At 40.6% G+C, this 20,680-nt stretch overlaps 1 protein-coding gene across 6 annotated transcripts in view; it reads right to left on the reverse strand.

The window, feature by feature from the left end:
- LOC132787624 (homeobox protein prospero) overlaps window positions 1–20,680 on the reverse strand; it is a 79,413-nt gene that overhangs the window by 29,994 nt on the left and 28,739 nt on the right. For all 6 annotated transcript variants that reach the window (XM_060794794.1, XM_060794795.1, XM_060794793.1 and 3 more), the window contains exon 3: window positions 85–129. The gene's annotated coding sequence lies outside the window, so the exon portion shown is untranslated. The remainder of the gene's footprint in view (window positions 1–84; window positions 130–20,680) is intronic.

Here is a 20,680-nt window from a genome sequence, read left to right on the forward strand (position 1 = left end):
CACTCACAGATCCTTAAACTGCAAACTGCTTATAGTTTTTTCATCGTTTCATACGAGTTCATTTTTTTCATTTTTCAAATTTACCACAAACAAAGCGTTATTTTTCTCCATCGTTCATCATAGATCCTCCTGCAATAGAGATAGAGAAAACGAAGCAATGATTAACGGCAGTTCAATTGGAAAGTAACTTAATAAAATAATATTACTATTAACTCATAGACAACACTCATGTGGCAAGTTCAATGCACCTAGGCGCGCCGTCTTGGGCGAGTTATCAACCCTCGAGGAGCGAACCGAAAGTAACATATGGCCATTTCCTAGTTTTAGATAGTGCACCAAAGGATCAAAGAAAGCATACTTCATACAAACTTCCCACCTACATGTCAGACGACAGCAGCGCACATAATTACGACCTTAACACAATTCGAGTGATACCCTTCTGGTGGCTACGTGGCATACTGCAGGATGTTTGGCATGTAAGATAGGTTTTGGTTTTTGGTTTTTACAGAAAATAACAATTTTTTAATTAGAAATTGGTATTTTTTAATTAAAAAAATAAATAAACATATTATTATTTCTACTACATTACTACATTATAATTTGATAAGTAATTTTATAAAATAAGATAGATTAGCTCTCTATCTAATATTTTAATATTTTTAGAGCGATTGATTTACATCTCAATATTAAAAACCGAACAATATCATAATACAAATATTCATAATACTTTTATTATTATATTTGAACTTTCTTTTTAAAGATAGGGTATTTAGAAGTCTTTGGAAGGTACTCGCATATTTCATTGCCCAAATCGGTTGCTTTAAAACGTGCGTACTTTACATGATATGCACATCTATTTGTTGCCATCAGCATAAGTGTGTGTATGTGTATCTGTCTGGCAGGGCAGCGAATGTATCTCAAAGTGTGCTGTGGAATGTGCCTTCACAGATCGCGGCACACGGTAATGTACCGACTGCCAACTACCAACAAGCGAGAAGCGAGAAGCGACTACCTACAAATGCGCTAGTATATTTGAAGTGTGGCACAACCATGTGTGCTGCACACCTCTCTTCTTCCCCCTTCTTGGCTCTTTTGCTTCGCTTTGGCTTGCTGTTGCCTTTGGCCGGGTGTCATCATTAAAATATGCTTTAGGTCAACTTACTGGCCGGCTGGCTCTATTGACTGTCGGCGAGCTGGCGACACTTGGGCCCAAAAAAAACAGTCGACGCATTTGCGTTACGGTCAAGTAACTTTGAAATCCGTTAAAAAGTTTATTACATTTGATGGCCTCAAAAATATACATGGATCAAACATGTGCATACTCCGCACTCCTCAACTAATTGAGGCAGATACAATTTGTCAATTAGATGCCGCGACTTGTTTTAAATGCTAGTTAAGGTACGAGAGAGTACTAGAGTAGTATAACACTCAATGGAATAGTTCCATTCCATTGCGGTGCAGTGAATATGAATGTGAGCAGAAATCACCGCTCTCAACCCCCAGAGAGATGGGCGACCCCTATATATTGTGTGGAAGGTACGGCACAGCTGATGATGATGATCGCAATCGTGATCGCATGCCAACAAATACACAGAACACAACAGGGCAGCAGGGTACGTGCCATAACTTGTAGACACGAGCACAGTGCGCACCTGGACACAAAGTGGGACTCGAAACTCAGAACTCAGAATTCGACTCGGTCTCGACTCGACGATCAGCGAGACAAGGCAACGGCATCAGCCCAAAAGGGGCGTTTTAACTTTTGCCTGGTGGTGGTTGACATCTACTATGAGCATAAGAGAAGAGCGCGAAGGAGAAGGGAGAAACAGAAGCAGAGGCATAACCAGGAGCACAACTAGTAGTTATGGGTTCCGATTTCGATGCGGTACCTAACTCAAAATTCTCTTTTTGCTTGCGTTATGCGGAAGTTGTCGATCGTCACAAAGTTGGAAAAACACCTTTCAACTTGTTTGCAGCAACAAAGACAACTGCTAGACCTTCTGCGTCCGCAGTCTATAGTTTGCTAATCCTCTGTTATGCATTAGAATTTAGCTTGGCAAAGTTTTGCTGGCATTTGTTTCCAGCACAATTGGCAGCAACAACTTTGTGGGCACAATTCAAGCGAAAATTATGCCATAAGAAAATGTCCTTAATGTGTCCTGTGTACGTCGCCAAAGATTTTAATGTTTATGCGAAAAGTTTTCGGGCAAAAGGTTGCGTTGTCTGTTGTCTGCAAATGCTAAGGAAATTGCTCGTACAATAAAATGCAACTATTATGACACAAAGTGCCCAATGATTATGTTTATAAAGTGGATGTCTCCATCTCATACGGAATTCCATATCGCAGACTTACAACACATTTAAGGACATCTGCCCAATAAGCTGTTTGTCTGTGCTTCTTGACTTGCAACTAAGCCCAACAAAATAAAGAGAGTGAGAGAGAGAGATAAGATATTGCTGCGTAAGCATACTATTTGCAGATAGTGTAGCCTACATGGAAATACTTTTATAGCCTCGATACCGATTTAGTTGCCATATGGTGGATCTATAGATATCAATAACTTCGAACTGCTTTCAAGTGGAGCAACACTACCAGCAGCTCCAGTTAGAGTTGCCCGTGTACACTGAGAAAAAGAAGGGAGCACAAAATGTAATACAAGTAAAATACAAGCCCTTAAAGCCCTTAAAACGCTTAAATGTATGTGCGATCTCTTCTACATATTTATTAAGATATCCTATGTTTAATTTATCCAGCTTGAAAATTGAAAAAGTTTGAAGGAAAGAAATGGATAAACAAATAAAATAAATTATAAATATTTATATTACTTAATTTTTGCTCAGTGTGGCCGCTGCACTTAGTGAACGCAAAGTTGCTGGCTCCAGTTTTCACTCCCTTCTCCCCTTTGGCTGTGTATCAATATCTAGTAGGTTTTTTGTTGTTCTTGTTTGTGTTGTTGTTGCTTTAGACATGAGCACTTTTTGTGGTCGCTGTTTGTCGTGTGGCTGTGTGTTGTTGGCTTTTATTGTCTTTCAGTGCTTGATTAGATAGCAGGCAGACACACATACGTACTTGCATACTCACACACTCGCACACACGCAATGTTGGCCTGTAAAAATGGCCATATGTGGCCAAGTTGTTGGCCATTGTGTGTTGTTTGCAAAGGCCCGAGAGAACGCAGCCGTCCAGCAGCAGCAGCGACAGCGTCTACTTCTTTTCTAAATGTTTTTTGTATTTTTTTGTTTTTGTTGCATATCGACAGGCGCCGTGGCGAGGCTTTTGTCTGTTACCTGATGTCCGTCGTTGTCCGTTTGTCAGTCGCTTGGTTCGTGTCTGTTGCTTATCGCGCTTTTAATATCAAAAAAATGAAAAAATGCACGCCGAACACATGTGAGTGTGTGTGAGTATGAGTGAGTATGAGGTCTACACTCGCCTGGTCTCATAGTCTCACCTAGCGTTAGTAGTTTATACCTTTTCCGTTGCTATCTATGCAGATATCTTTCTCTGTTCTGTGTATGTGTGTGTGCGCGAGGCATTAAAAAACATTTTCATTGTAATCAAGCGTACTTTCTTTTATTATTATTATTTGCCTCTCTGTCTAATTCTAACGACGCAAATTACTCAAATGTATCTGCCAGATACTCGTACTTTTTATTTTTCCTAGTGTCGTGTGTGCCGCGAGCTCGCTAACTTTTTTTCTGCTCATATATTATTTATTGATCGCGATAAGCGTCACGAAGCCAATTTCAAGCGCCCGACAAATGATATAGAAGCACTCCTTCCTACCACCCACAACTCCCCGCATCTCCTACGAATATTACCTGTTCATATTTAGTGAAAACTTGCAATTGCCTACCTCTTTCTCTCTCCCTCTCTCTCCCTCTTGCTTACTATTTGATTATCTCTTTCTCTGCTCGAGCTGACTTTGACTGGAATTTTTTGTCGAGACTAGGTACAGTCGTAACTGCGGGACTAGCTCACTGATTTCTCGACATCCGCTTTGGTGCGTGGCAGTCAGTTGTCCCCGCCGCGTTGCTTCCCTCAATTAACTCACAATCAAAGGTGAGTCCTACCTTCTTTCTTACTTTTCTTCCTACCTCGGCCAGCTGCCAGATGCCGCTTCAGTAAGTAAGTAAGCAAGCGTAAGTCACCCCACTCTATGTAAACGTCTTCCAAGACGCTATGGGAAACCAACTGTCGTCGTCGTCGCCGTCGCCGTTGTCGGGGTCTTTTTCAGTTTCAGCCGTTACTTGGGACACGTGCTGTATGAGCACGAAGCGTAAAGAAAACCCGAACCTAAGGCGAGGGGCATTCAATGGAACTGTAAGGCACACACTACCACCACCACCAACTCATCGCTGCCTTTTGCTTTCAATGTGCCATCTTTTGTAACGTCTTTTCAAAAAGTATACCAAGAAAATATTTCCGTTTGCAGAAAAGAGAACCATATGTGATAAATAGTAAACAAAATATGAATCTAATAAGAATTATATGCAGATAATAATATAATATCTCCAACTACAATGCTTGCATTAATTTAAAATAATTATTTTTGTTACTCTTTTACAACAAGAGTTAACTAACTAATTTGTTTTTAAAATTAGTCTGATTATTTTATGTTGTATTTCAGAAGTGCTTCTCTTAGTAGTTAGAGTATTTATAATTGAATTTTAAATCGTTACTTTAACCACCTTCGAAATTGTTTTTCCTTTTAACGGTATATCTTCATAAGTGCCTAAGTATCCCATATTATACAGTAATATGTATGGTTGTTTCGTATAAATATTTCAGGCTTTGGCGCAGCGAAAGTTCTGCCAAAGAAATTCCTTGGCAAGTTCCACGCACGCAATTCTATTTGTTAACTTAAGAGCTGAGCAGAGCCAACGCCTCTGGGAAGGCGCCTTAATAATTCAATTTTCGTGTGTCGCGGCCGTAATATGTTCATTTAGTGTAATTACGGACGCATATGACCAGTGGTATAATATGCATAAACATTTCCTTGCCCATGGCACTCCATGAAATTTCCTTAACAAAACGCCTCCAGGTTTTTTCCGTTTCTATTTTGTTTTTTGACAATTGGGACTACACCTGGCGAGTTGCGTAAGCCAGAGCTGAGAGGGCTCCATGGGGCATTGAAGCGGGGAAGGAGTTGGGGCTTGACTTATTTCTATGACAAATGTGAGATATGTTAATGTGATAGGCTGCGGGTTATTAAGGAAATTACCCACAACAACACAAGCCGGACACAGGTCGATGTCTCCACATGGCCGAAGAATGGGGCATATGGGAAAGAGAAAGGGGAGGGGGCTGGGAATAGGGAGAATTGGGGAGTCAAGTCCTAGTTGCGCCTCTTGACCAGTACAAATATTTGCAGTTTCAATTTCATGTGGGTTGAGCATTAATAGATACACTCGTATCTGTGGCAGAGAAATGACTTCATGTCATGCCTTGAAATAATTAGAGGTTGTAGATTCTTTCGTCTGCAGTCCACCTTCCCTTCCCTTACCCCATACGCGTAGCCTTCTCGGTGTTCTTATCGTTTAGCACAAATCAGCTTTTGCCAATACGTAAGTGTTCCATTTGGTATAAAAAAAAGGCTAAAGGCAATTTGATTGCATGTCCAGTTGCCAGGCTGCCTTGCAGAAGGCGGATCGATGGTGTTGGTGTTGGTGTCATTAATGTCCACTGCATTGGCCCACACAATGACCGAGTAAGGTCATCATCAGCGCGCACTGAAAAGCACTGCAAAAAGTGTTGACTCATCGAAGCGCTGGGATGGGGTAAATGAGTGTGAGTAAAAGGGAAAATTTCAATTGTTAAATCGTTTGTGAGACGTGCAACGACTCTTTGTGCCAACTTCAAAGTTGATTTAAATATATTTGCGTATAAACAAATTGATTGCATTTAATTTAATTCAATTCGAATGCGACTTGAAACTGAGAATTAAATTCAATTGACAGCTGGCCAGCATTCCACACCACAATTAGCTTCGAGTTCGAGTCAAAAAGTCGCAATATAATCAAATCTTGTAAATGCATTAAATTCAATTTCAATTGTTCAGTCTGTGTTCAGTCTCATTCTCAACGTTGTCGTTGTCCTTGCTGGCAACTAATGAAAAGATTTTCTTGATCAAACAATGGCCATGCTCTGACAGTTCTGTTATTCCCATAGTTGATTTATGCAGCCAACCAGAGAATTCTTCGAAACGTTTTGCTTTAAACTTTGCCAATAAGCGAAGCATTTAAGGTTTAGAGGGGGCATAGGACTCAAGGACTTGGCTCCTCCATTGAAAAGAGGCGCTTGAAAGGAACTGCAACTGTTCGTTGCGCTGCGATGGTCAGCGCTGTAGCAGAAAATCAATGGCATTTCAGTTGGAGTGTCCTGGCAGGACATTAGCAAAACTTGCACTAGCCCTGCGGCTGGAAAACTCTCGGCTATAAGTGACATTTTCATTAAAAAGAAAAACTGTCAGGTCTCCCCAAACCTCTCAAAGAGGAAACGAGATGAGGAGATGAGTTGAGTAGAGAGCGAGGACGTTTACTCGCCAGGATAATCTGTGTGCGGCAGCGGCAACTTGTGGCCAGAGAACTTGAGAGGGAGCATAAGCAGGGAACTCAAGTAGTTGGAAGAGCAAAGTCGCCCAGTCGGATTCATTATGATAATTTACTTGCCCCGACGCTGATGAGGACAACGCGCAACGTTACGCGAATGCATTGACATTTCAAGAACTTTGAAGAGCAGCAGCAGCAGAAGAGGCAAAAAATATGATCAAAACGACGTCGAGGCAAAGAAAAGGATTGCGAGAACATTAATGAAATTAAATTTGTGGAAAATGGTTTAGCATTTGGACACACTAGACAGTGGACACTGGCACTCAAGTGAGGGGGAGACACTGCTTAACACGTGCTATAAACAGAGGGTTCAATATGAGGGCAGACTCAGATTGAGAAATGAATCAACTTGCTGCCTGCCTTGTCTGAGTATCGACTCTGACAGCTCGTCAGCTGGCATCATAACTCAACTCACAACTCGTAGCTCGTAGCTCGTAACTTGTAACTCGCAACTGCCCTGCAGGCTTTGCACTTAATGAGTGCATCCGGTGATGCGACAGGGTTACTCTTCGATTCCCCTCGCTGCCTCCCTCGCAGCGCACATTTGGCCTTGCATTGCTTCATTGCATTTTACATTAAAGTCGCGACATTACTCATTACACAAATGCATTAATGTTCATTAGCCTTTTAAGGGTCGATCGACAGGTCATCATGGAGAATGGCCATGTCCAGCTTATGATGTGCCTCGAAGGTGTCGCTTCACGCTAAATTACATTGTCGAAAGTCAACATCTTCCATTTGTGACTGCCAGAAATCTTCGTTGTGTAATTGAAACCCTTGTTGTCTGTCGCTTCTTTCTACATCTCCAGCTCCTTCGGTTTCTTCGCAGTCCAGGAAATGCAGGCAACCGCCGTGACGTTTCCTTTGGGCCAGCTTTATTGACACAGTTAACTCTATGCTTTGTTTTCACTTTACGCTACACATTTGATGGGGAGACTTCTCTTTCATTTCTTAGACTTGACCTTTTGTCTCCATCGTTGACGCTGTCGCTGTTGCGGCTGTCTTTGACTTTGCTTGGTTGCGGTTCATTAAGGCAACTTGAAACCCTTGCCTGAGCCTGGGAACCTTTTGCTTTTTTTTAGTTTAGTTTTGGCTTTACTTTTTGTATTGTTTTCCGTTTGCCCGCCTTTTGAGTGCGTATCTTCGAAACGATTTGTTGTTTTAGTACGACTTTGAGAGACTTTGGAATTAGTTGATTTATGAATTATGACAATGTAGAGCGAACCATTGCAGACAAGCTGTCTGCCCCTGACTCTAAGCTGCCGGATATTCTAATAAAGCCAACCCAAACGATGCAGCAGCAGTAGCAGCAGAGGCAGTGGCAGCGGTAGCTCGCAATTGCAGCTACTCATAAATTGTGTGGCACTGTGCAGATTTAACACTTCTTGTCAGAAATTGATTGAAGTAACCCCTAGCAGAGCAGTTGAGCTCAGCTCCCGACTCCAACTGTTTGTCCCAGCAGCAGCAGCTGTTGCAGAAGAAGGAACCAGCAATTGTCCAATGCGGAACTAGACTTTTACTACTTGCGATACCCTCATTATACACGAGTTTAACTATTTATTAAACGCCCAAAGTTTTAGTGCAATTTTGATAGAATATATAATATTTAGTAGTCTAGTAGACTGCATCTTTGAAAGTATATGTTGTGAAGTAAAATGTTTAAAGACAATTTGGAAATTGTATCTTTGCTAATATATCATTAATTAAATAATAATGTAAATAATACAAACAACCTTTAAATTAAATTGTAATAGTATAAGCAAAAACACAAATTTGGAAATGATTTTAAGTGCCTTAATTATTTTATAACATATTTTTTTTTTTTTTAAATTTATATCTTTCTAATATTAGAAACTCATGTTCCTTAAATCTCAAAACTATTTTGCTAACGTTTACCTAGTTTAAAATTGTTAGTGTAGCCAACATTCGTGGTTCGCCTGATTTATTTTACTTTCTTCACCATTAGCTGCAACTTTGGGTGTTTGGGTATCTCGCAGATACTGCACTTCCCCGCCCCCTTCACTGTCCACCACAAGGCAGTTGACAGTTGTCGCTCTAAATAGCACTATGCATGGGAACTGTTTGAGTTGATGCTTCTGCTGCTGCTGCTGTGTCCGTTCTTGTTGTTGTGGCAGTTGCTCTGCATTCAAATTAGTGCAATCAAGTTATCTTGTATCTGCAACTGCGAGTGCGACCACTTGCTGGCAATTGTATCTTTGCATCTAACACTTCAATTGTGGTCTCTGGTCACTTTGTGGGAATTTGTATGCATGCGCAATTGTTGTGTTTAAGTAAAAGGAAAAACTATTTAACCAAAGGAAATTATTAAAAATTATTGCCGACCCTTGGGTTGCCTACCCCTACCTCCCACTCCTCTCTCTCCGTCCACAATATCGCACTAGATACTGTGAGGCGGGTGTAGAGTACCGTGTGAAAAGTGCACCCTCGCTTGGAAAACAAAAGACTGATCTCGAGACCAAGGCAAATGGTAAACAGACACAAAAACAGTTTCCTTTCTCAGCGATGCTTGGTGGTTAGTTGCTTGCATTGGTTATGCTTCAAGGCGCTTTTCAAGTCAGCCTGCTAAGGTGTGGTGTGTGCACTATGAATTCCGGAGCACGCAAATGCCTTTACATGATTCGTAAGTTTTTTTTTGTCTTTCGAAAACAGGACTTTGACTTTTTTGGCAGCTGGTAGGTTCTTGGTGAGAAAACGTTAGCTGAGCGTGAAGTGAAATGTTGTTTCTTTTTATTTTGCTTCAAAGGGGTTTCAATTGGGTGTGGGATTCGTTTGGTGCAAGTTCATTGCCGCGGCCGCCGCCTTGTGAGCACCCTCGGGCACAATTCATTATGGTCCGTAATTGTAGCCTGTATGCGCCTAAAAGGAGACAACGTGCAACCCCAAAGTGCTGCGCCGCAATCAGCCCCCCAAAAAATATGGAAATGTAATGTCAAAGCCAAGAAAAAGCCCAAGAAAAAGACTTGAAAAATTGCACAAGCAACTGAAGCAGCAAACTTGATGTGGCAAATGCAATGCATATCGTGCCCGAAGACAACCCATACTCCCCACAACAAATGGTATTCTGCCCGTTTCCTATGCATTGCTTTTTGAAGGGTGGCTGGCAGCCTCTGCTAAGAACATTTGGGCTCGTTGCAGCCCACTTGATGATGCCTCACAGCGAGCGGGTTTTTAATTTTACAAAAATCTGTGGCAGGCACTGGCAAAAACGCATTTCTTATACATCTTAACAGCGATTTAAGCCTCGTAATTCTAGGCTTAGGGATGAACACGTGAATCTGTTCGCGAGTTGCAGTAATGATTGTTGACGAACTTTAAAATGAAAGAATTTGTAACATTCAAACATATTGTGTACTAAATTTAATAGCTGGTAACTATAATAATATTAAATACTTATAATAAAATTATAAAACAAATTTAATCACAAAAAATATTTAATTTTAAATTTTAAAGTATATTAAATATAAATAAAATATATTAAACTCGAATAATTTAAATTTGAATCATAATTTTGTCTTTAATTATATTTCTATTCAATTAGTTAATGGTAAAACTAAATTATAATTAATACAAAACCAAAATGAAAAAAAATTAACAAAACGATTAAAGCTAAAATAAAATAAGCGATACTCAGAAGTATCTTGAAGTTATTTGCAAGTATTTGAACTATTGTAATATTGTCGTGTCACGTGTTCATCACTGGCTAAAGATTGAGCTTGATGCTTGAGACAAAAGAAATTAAAAAGTGCATAATATGAATCTATAATACATAATAAAAAAGCTTAACAGCCGCAGCAGCGTCATCATGAACATCATCATCACCATCACCATCGTCTCCTCATCAGCATCCTCGACAGAGCTGGCAAATAAAAGGGTTGGCTCTGCCTTCTGCTCGTTTTTGTTGTTGCGTTTTTTTTTGGGTATTCGCGAACAACAAGAAATGCAAACAGAAAATAAAATTTTCGTTGAAAAGAAATTAAAAATCTGCAAGATTTGCATTTCGACTCAGATCCAAGCACAGACAAGTACAGTGAAACCCCTAACAGCACACAGTCTAAAAGTAATATATGTACAACGTTTCGTTTTTCATATTTTTCCTCATTTTTCTGAAGTTGTTTCCTCCTGTGCCGTTACGAACTTTTGAGTGCTCACCTCAAAGTGCATTGGCGTGGACATTGAGAACTTCTATGGGCGGCAGCCTAAGCCTAAGTTGGGGATATAAAAAAGGGCGATGGGCAGTTCTTATGAATTTTTAGGCGCCTCTGACAGGTACTGCTCTCAAATTGGTTCAATTTTAATTAATGAGCACACAATTCTGAGCATAATTTTCATTCACATTCAACTCTGTTCGCCTCTCTCTTTCTTTTTGCTCTCCCTCCAATCTTTGGCCTTGCCATTATCTAAGCATAATGGACCTGTGACTTGCGTCCGCTTAATTAAAAGGGAGGAACTCAGCAGCAACTCTGACTGTATCTGTAGCTGTATCTGCTGGGCTTAGAATAAACACAATATGCAAAAGTTTTCTCTGCTTTTTATTTGTGCCTAGAAGCTGCAGAGCTGCGCTGCCATTGAGTTTGCAGTTCATTGAAATGCTCGAGCGCAAGCACAAGAAAGTTTCGCAAAGAAAAAGTGCAATTCATTTATTTGCGTTTCCTTCTTCAGTAAAAATATTTCTCTTCTGTCTTTCTTTCTTTCTTTGCTGCTGCTGCTGCTGTTTTTTTTTTTGCACAATTTTTCCCGTTTTGGCCGGCAAATCCTTTTGGCCAAGGAGTCAACCCAGTCTGCCATCTGCAAATTCTCATCCTCATCGTCATTCATATTTATGGGCTTTGTGGGTTTTCTGTTTTTTTCCCCTTCTTTTTCTTTTGCATGGGCTGCGTCTTCTGTGCCCCCTTTTACTGTCCGTATGCAATGCACTTGTCAAAGCTTAATTGAAGGCAAGATTGCAGCCTAGCTGTCTTTCTCTCTCTTTCTAGCATTGGTTGGATTTCTCTTTCTTCCGCTGTTGCTGCTGCTGCATGAATGCGACATATTTTCCCGACGACTTGGCAAAAGTAACTGCAACGTCGCTGCAGCGTCGCTCAAACAAAGTGAAAGCCAAAGAAAAGAAATTATTTACGAGTATACGCTGAGAAGTACACTGAACAAAAAAAATGGGAGTGGAATGGCCTACTAAAGAGCTGAACTAATGCTTGTCAATGAAATATATATTTAATTTAACAATTATTCAAAATTTTAAGTGGTGTAGTTAGGTTTCTAAAGATATTAAAAAATGGCATATTATATAATTTAATTATTTATTATAATTACTAAAGCACTGGCTGCAAAAACATCCAACTATATATAATTAAAATATTATTATATATTTAAATGGATTTTTAGTCTAATTTACATCATCAAAGTGTATGCAAAATTAGGACTTTGCTGCATTTCCAGCCTTGCTTTATAGCAGCAGACAAAGAAACCAAAAATTAGACAAAAGTAGTAATGGAACTTGAACCAAGAGCTGAGAAGGATGCTAAGGCGGGTCTCAACGCAAGCGACTCGGTGACAGTCGAAACAAAATAAGAAAAGTCAACGTCGACGACGTTGACGACGATGTTGTCAAAGGAATGCAGTTAAGCACACAATTGACATTTGAAACGTCAACTTGGGCAACCACTCGAGCTGAAGAAGTTGCATAAAAAAGTGCCTCCGTTAGGGGTTTCCTACTTCGGGGCGCAAGGCAAAGGCAGCTCAAGACGAAGGTGAGACGCAAGTGGGGAGCGCAACGAAGGCTTCCTGCTCCTGCACACACACACACACACATATATATATACAAAGAGCACACACACACAGAGAAGACAAACGGCAAGCGGCTGCAGTTTATTTGCTGAGCAAATAAATTTCTATATATGCGTCGGCAACGGAGCGTATGAGTTATCTTTCTTGTCGTGTGCTCTCCATTCTAAGATAATCAACAAACGGCGGCTGATGCTGAAGACTAACGATGTGCGCATATCTGATTGCAGTTTACTGTTGCATGCATCATTAAAATGTGTCTGCCTCTGCCCCTCCCCTCACTCCACTCTCTGCTGACTCTCTCTTACGTCGCCCAGTTACCATTTCCCCTGCAGAGGCAGCAGCATTGCTTCAATTTCTTTTTATCCAACATACTTTGCTCAAGGTGCATCATCGAGTTGTGGGCGCAGTATTTGCATATGGGACAGTTGCATTGCATGCAATGCCAAAGGTGGGCATAAAGGCGGGGCGCAGAGGAGTGAACTGTGACATGTACTGAGACTGACACTGAATGGAAAGACGCGCGAAAGAAGCCTTTTGAGCTGCGTGTCGCTGAACCGTGAGCGTGTAGTTAAGGCAAGGTAAGAAGATTGCAGGTCACTGATGCAACTGCAGTGCAGCTTTAATTATTAACTTAGAAATTAGTTACAAGCAAGAAATTAGATAGATATTTGTTAAAACTTATCAAGAAATAATTGTATTGTTTTTTTTTTAATGACTTCATAAAAAAAGTAGTTTAGATTAAAATAAACTTGCTATCTTTTTCATATTTTTAATGATTCTTGAAATTTAGTTTAATGTTGTATTAAGTTATTAAATTAAGAATAAATAAAATTGTAAAATCTTTCAGAAAATAAGATATTTATTAAACAAATATTTTCCAATTTTGAAAAATATTCTTTCTCTGTTAGAGTTTATGTTTTTATATATTGGATTTAAAAATGAATAATTCCTTACAATGAAAGAGGTCTTGGTTGCATTGTAAATATCTTTAATAAAAAATATCCAAGCCACATGCATGCTCACTTGATGCAGTCGACTCGTGCATAGAATATCCCTGAGTTACCGATTAACTAAACTCGAGACTAGTTTGCTGTGGTGCACACACACATTCACACTCAAGCAGACGCAACATGAAGTGCAACGAAACCTCGTGAAGAAATAACTTTTGCAACATTTTCCAGGGCGCCCAAAAAATGCAAAAATGTAGAAAAAGGAGGTGGAAAGATATAGAGAAGTCAGCGAAACGAATGCTGCAAAGGGTCGTGAAGCAGCAGCGAATGAAAATGGCAACAACAGCTGGAGGATGAGGAGGAGGAGGGGAAGGGAATGGATCGGCAGCAGCCACTAGGAACTACAGTGAAAAGTGCAAAGTTTTCAACTGCCTCTCACAAAAACACACACTCGCACACTCACGTAGTAAGTCTAGCAAGCCGGAAGTGCAGAAGAGCAACTAAGAGATACCCTCTAAGAAGTGGCAAGTTTTCTTTAAGGAAAAAGAAGCTAAGTAAGTATACCCGCCTTCGACTCCATTTGCAGGGTATGAAAAGTGGCGACTGCATACGCAACTAGGCTCCAGTTTGCACCCGGCAAACCTAACGCTTTTGACCTCCTGTCGCCCTTCTGCTGTTGCTGCTGCTGCTGCTGTTGGAAGGTAGGCGCAGGCAAGGACTAACAAAATTTTTCAACGGCAGCGAAGAGCGCAAAATAAAAAAGGAAAGGAAAGGAAAATTGTGTTGCATACATTACGGCGTGCACACTAAAACAAAAGAAACTGCAGGGCAACTTTCTGCTGCTGCAACATTTTTCTTGCTGAGAGGCTGCCGGCAAGCTGCTTCTTCAGTCTGCCACTCCGCCCCGCTGCCCCATTGCCTGCCTCCTTGTTGCCCACTCAACCTGAGGCAACGCTACTTCTGAGTAAATTAACTGCATTTCTTTAGTGGCGCACGGTGCACCTCTCTCGGTGGCGCATATTTGGAGGCTCGACTCCTGGCTGACTGTTCGGGCTCGGCTCAGGTCTCATTTATGTTTCCGTTTGGGCGCCAAGGCGTGTTAGCCTCCGGTACGTAACGGTTACGGTAATGGTAATGGTAATGGGAGTCGAGTGAGGGGGAGGGAAAGGGCCGAGAAGGAGGCGTGGAGCGCCCAAAGGGTTGGCCCTGCCAGTTGCAAAACAAGTTTTACTTGTAGAAAATGTACTTTACATTCACATTAATTAATTAAAAATAAAATATAGAGAGAGTGCGCCGCCTGCAGAAACCAAAATAAAAATAATACAAAACGTAGAAGAGAATATAAAAAGTGTATATAGTATAAATAAAAGGGTGGCACTGCAGTCGCAGTCAGACGAAGGAGCTGAACAAGACGAGCAGTAGCAGCAGCAGCAGCAGGAGTGGCAGGGGCAACTGGCAGGGAGGATGCCCAAAGTGAATGCAACGGATGCGAAGACATGGCAAAGAAGCATGGGCTTGGGCGAGGCGGATGTGCCGGGGGTTGGGTCTGACTCGCAAAAAACTTGATGACTGCAAAACTGGACTTTGGGGGCGTGCGCATAAAGCCGGCGACCAGCAGCAGCAGCAACAACATCAGCAACAGCAGCAACAGCGACAGCAGCGGGAGAACAAAGGCAACAAAAAATACTTGTGGGGAACGGGAGACGAAGCTGGACAAGCTCTGAACGCCGCCTTTGGAGTTACGGTCGCGCGCGGTGGCGATTTTATTTTGTTGATTGTTTGATTTTTGCTTCACTCCCCACACCTGCCCCGCACTTCAAGTCGCCGACGTCGCTGCCACGTCGGCATTGCATTTTGGCGCAGTCGCCTGTTGGTCATTGAAGGGTCTTCAGTGTAGCCTCAAGACTTTCTCTGTGTGGGTTGACGAGCTAAACGGATGCTGGGTGTGCTATAAGGGGGAGGGGTGGGGAGACGATGCTTTGCATCGTCGTCGTCGAGCTGGCTGTTGATGAAAAACGCACTCGAATTAAAACGACGTCGAAGGGGAGCGGTGAAAACGTCGGCCGGTCATTAGGGGTTGGGTTGGGGCAGCTACTGGACTCGATTCAACTTTTGTGTGGCATGAAGTGCGTTTTGGCGAAGCAGGCGGAGAGCGTGGACGCGTCTCTGTAGCAACCCTGAGTCAACTTGGCGCCAATATTTGCATTGCGTTTGAGATGAAGCAGCCAAAGAAGGTTGCAAGGGGCGCACAACTCGAAATCAAATTAAAATAAATCAATTTAATAAGTACAAATTAATGAAAATTACAAAATATTTTAGATTTCTTTAGATATTTAAGGTGTTTTCAATTATAATTTCTTAAATAAAAATAAAACTCATGTTTTATATATTTTATATTTCAAAGTTAATTATTTTGTTTAACATGTTTTCATAATATATTTACCAAATTTGAATACAAATTTTGTTAGAATAAAATTAAATTTATATACAAACAATGTATTATGTATTATTTAATAAAATAATGGTTACAATTTCCAATATGTAAAAAATTACGAAATTAAGGTTTCAAAAACAATGCAAAATAAACAAACCCTATCATCAAGTATTGCATTGGCAAGAGCTTAAAGAACCCTTTTGACTGATTTTTGACTCGAAGTTGGAAATTGGGCTTTAGGGATATCGCTAGGCTGAAATTGGGTCCAACTTGGGCAATGCAGTCTAACCGTTGCACCAAAAATAATGCACAAACAAATGCAATCGAGTGCTGAGAAGGAGCAACTCTAAAGGCAATAAGGAGAGTGACGTGAGGGGTTGGAGAGGGGTAGAGGGCAGACAAATCGTTCTGGGCAGCCCAGCATATTGCATTTTACAAATCAAACAAAAGGCAAGCAGGAAAAAACAGAAGCAACAACAACGAGGCAAAAAATAAAAAATAAAACGACTCCATAAAATGCAAAAGAATGACTGAAGCGCAGTGTCTGCAGCTCGACCAAAAGGACAATGCACACACATACACTCACACACTCACACACTCGCACACACATAAAGAGACACGCATATGCATGCACTGAGGATGGCACAGGACACAGGACACCGGCTCAGGCTGCGGCTCAAACTCAGGCCGCAGCTAATATGCATTGCACATGCAGTCGACTAAGAGCTAAGAGTATGATGTGTAGAGAAAGGGAATGGGAAGAGGGAGAGGAAGAGAGGAGAAAGAGAGTAGGCGTAACGAAACTTTTTTCATGACTGTTTGGCTGTTGTTTGGCCGGGCTGAAATCTCTGGGTTGGTCTCGTTTGTTTGCCAAGCCAAATGCAGCCGATGCAATTTTTTCGGCGCAATATAGACGCAAGTCCTTGCTGCAATCAACTTTGCCAACGAAGGAAGGGGCGAAGGGGGTGGTTGGAGGTGGTTGCTTCGCCAAGTCAATCAGTCCAAAAAGTCGCAAAAGCCAAGCGCCTCGTCTCGTCTCGCGTCTCATCCGGCTGCTAAAGTACTTATTATCCTTGCATGTTGGCGCTGCCAACGAGGCAAATGCAAAATGCAATATCGAATGCATTTGGAGCCAAGCAAACCTCTCATTCCACTCTCCCTTCCCACTCCTGGCAACCGACAACTAAACGCACAGAACTGTAGCCGCAAAGAAATGTTGGCAACAAAAACAAAACAACGTGCAAATAATTTGCACCACGAGCGGAAAGAGAGAAGCACGAGCTGAACAACAACTGAAAGCCGAGAGATTTTCAATTAAAAGGAATTGCTGCTCTATGTGGATTTTTGTGCTTATTAGGCGCCTAACCCCAAGCCTCTCTCTTCCCCTCCTCTTCCCTTCTTATCTTCGTCGTGATACACACACTCGAAATGTCTGTCGCATTTGGTAATCAATTTCAGTTTTGTTGTCTGTCCTCAACTGTTGTTGTGTAGACAATCTTTGCTAATAAGCTGCACTTCCATCTCGCTCCCACCTCTAACAGTCAGAGTATCTCACAGATCACAGCATCCACAATGCATTTCATTCACTCTGAATTGTGCTCTGTATTCGACACAAAATTTCTGCTTTGCGCTGCCAAAATGCATTCGCTGTTCACACCAAAATGCTTAGAATGCCGCATTTCAATTAGGACAAGCTATCGTGGTCTCTGCTTAGCGCAAGGATTAGTTTCCTGATTATCTCTGGCAACAACAGCGAGAAATGGGGGTAAAAGTGAGCAAAATATTGCTGACAATGATTTTGCCCAGACGATGCATTTGTCGACTACTTAAGAGATTGCACAAATACGTTACATATTCATATTCGAGGATAACTATCTACTTATATCGATATACTATATAGTAGTATTTATGGCACATTTGCTTATGCTCTTTGAACACAAACGATGTGGAACAAGTTAACTATCGTATCAATATTAAAAGATGATATAGATATTTAGATATATGTATATACTATATATTTTTGTATTTTTACTCATATTTTAAATGGAATTTTTTCTTTTAAAATATTTATATTTCCATTACAATAATTGTTGACCGCATTCGAAATATATTCATTTAAAATAATAATGCAGAACATATCCTCCGACCTATTTTTATTTATCTTTGTATTTTTATTATTTTATTATTTTACATTCAAACTTGTACTAATCATTCATTTTCAATTTACAATTACTTAAGTTATCTTTTTTTTAATATTGTTATACCCGAGAAAAGCTAAGCAAATGCTACAGTCAAATACACATAATAAAACAAAAATATTTAAAAATAATTTATGCAAAAAACGGTGTTAATTTTTCTTACTTAAATTAATGGAAATTCTTTGGGATAAAAACTATTCTTTCTAGCAGATTAATTTCTACCTATTTTCTCTTCCTTACACTTTCTTAAAATGATACTTTCTGGTTCGTTGAAAATATATTTTGCTGTTTAGCTTGGAGGCTAATACCCTTAGTCGGAATAGCATTGAAAATTGCGTTAGAATTGTCAGAGTTGTCGAGACACACATATTAGAATAGTGCTTGCTAAAAAACACACAACAACAAGAAAGCAAAACAATGGTTAAGTAAAACTGACAAAAAGGGACGAAAAACTATGCAAAAATGTAACAAAAACAGGCTAAAACCAAAGTCGGGGAAAACTCTTTGACAAAAGGCAGGTAACGGCCTAAAGAACTCAACTCAGCTGAACTGAACTGAACTGAACTGAAGTTGGATGAATGATGCTGGTGCTACACCTGAATGGTCGGTCGCGCAAAGGATTCGCATTGGTTGTAATGCAAAATAAGCGCAAAGGATTAAACAATGGCAACAGATTTACTCGCAGTCCTTCAGCCCTTCATCATCGGTCGGCACTCGAATGACAAATGATTGACAAAAACCCATTTGAATGTGTGAGAAAATCTGCTGAGTTTTCGTATGTTTTCCTTAGGAAAATGCCAGACTTTTACTTTCCGATCCGATGCCATCCCTTTGACAGCTGAAAATGTGAATTTCTTTGCGCTCAGCGATTTTATTGATATGCATTGAGCTCATTTCTGCATTTATTGTTTGGCCTATGAATGCTGCATCTTTTTGGGTTCTTTTGACACATCTGAAGACTATTGTTTGAATGGGTTAATTTGTATATTTAGCTGGCGATAGACAGAAAGAAAGAGTGTGGGTTGTGGTTGTCATGGTTCGATTGTCGATTGCTCCCTCCCCAAAAATATACAAATACTCGCCTACAGCTGCTATGTATCTTGAGGCAGTTTCACCTGGCTGCTCGGCAATTGGCAGTTCGCCTCTTGAGTATCTTATGGATGCAAAGTAGCTGGCAATGATTTGTGGTTGGCATTTCGATGCTGCGCCAGCATTAAAACATAAATCGAATTAATCGTTAAGTTGCCGCCGACAGTGTGTGGCACGTTCGTCCTGCTCGATTTTGCACCTTTTGTGGAGCAAAAGAAAAACGCAAAATCATAAGGCAAAGTCAGGCAGAGGATAGAGTATTTCGTAATCGATATGCGCCCGCATCCCTAAGATGCCCATAACTCATGGCAATGTGCAAAAGTGCATGTATCGCATATCCTGCCCTCGTCCTTTTGTTTGTTGCCAAAAACTGGAAAGATGCCGTCGAGGCCACGTTCCTTTTTTCATCTGTATTTAACCTTTTGGCCTTTTGTTTGACTAGCATCATCTGGTGCCGCAATCTGTTATCCACATCCTCCTCCTGCATTCTGATTCAACATTTGCCAAATGCAACGAAGTCGCTGCCGAAAGACATTTCATCGATATCAGGTGCTCGCTTTGTGGCTCCTGCTGACGCATCCTGCTGCTGCTTCTACTTCTCCTGCTGTTGACGACGCGTGTCTATTTGTGGCCAACTGTGATTTGCCGACTGTGGCATTGTTTAGCTAGTTTCGAGTCAGCTGTGCCATCGCGATGTGCCACGTGTGTCTGACCTAATTATAACCAAAAGATGTCTATTTTGATGGAAATACCCCGAACAGTAAAGAAGCGACTCAATTAAGTTCGCTACTGCAGTTGTAATTTTTTTTTATAACATTTGTATTTACCCTATTTTTATAAAAAGCATGTGTAGCTAGAATATGTTTCAATTTGTTCTAATGGATATTTTTACTTAAAATTGTCAAATATTAATAGCAACGTAATTTATAATTATAAAAATATAAAGTAAATCAAGCCTACTACTGCAGTGTTAGTACATGGATAATAGTGAGACATGAGCAATTACATTACATATTAAGTTTGGTGGCCCTATATTTAAAAGTCTCTGAGTTATATTAGTTTATTTAAACGGACAGACGGTCAGACAGATAGTTAAACATTGCTATAACGTTTCTATGCTTATAAAAAAGAGAGCGCATAAGTTTTTTTAATGTTCTCAGAGGGTATCGCTTAGTTGATAAACTCGCAGCTTGTCAGTCTTAGACGTCAGTTGTTGCTGCATGCTAAATTACCCGCTTAATTATTAACATGTCACTTTGGCCCAAATTAAACAGCCTGAGCTGCTTCTTGAGGCACAAGCAAAATGCAAATGCGACGATTGCAATTGAAAGTGGTATGCTCTGAATTGGGACGGGGTGGAAACTGTAGGCATACGTTTGAAGTATCAAAGTGTAATTTCAATAAAAAAGAAAATGCTTCTAGTGAAAAGGCAGCAAAAGCTTTTTAATTAAGCGCCTCAAAGTCGCCGCGGCGTTTGTCCAAAGACAAGCAGAGAAACGGCAAACAGCAAAGCGACAAAAATGGAATACGAATCAAGTAAAATCACAAAACTGTTATTATAATAATCAAGAGCATCTGCAACGACGTCGACGACGACA

This window comes from Drosophila nasuta, chromosome 2R (genome assembly GCF_023558535.2).
Source record: "Drosophila nasuta strain 15112-1781.00 chromosome 2R, ASM2355853v1, whole genome shotgun sequence".
Lineage (NCBI taxonomy): Eukaryota > Metazoa > Arthropoda > Insecta > Diptera > Drosophilidae > Drosophila > Drosophila nasuta.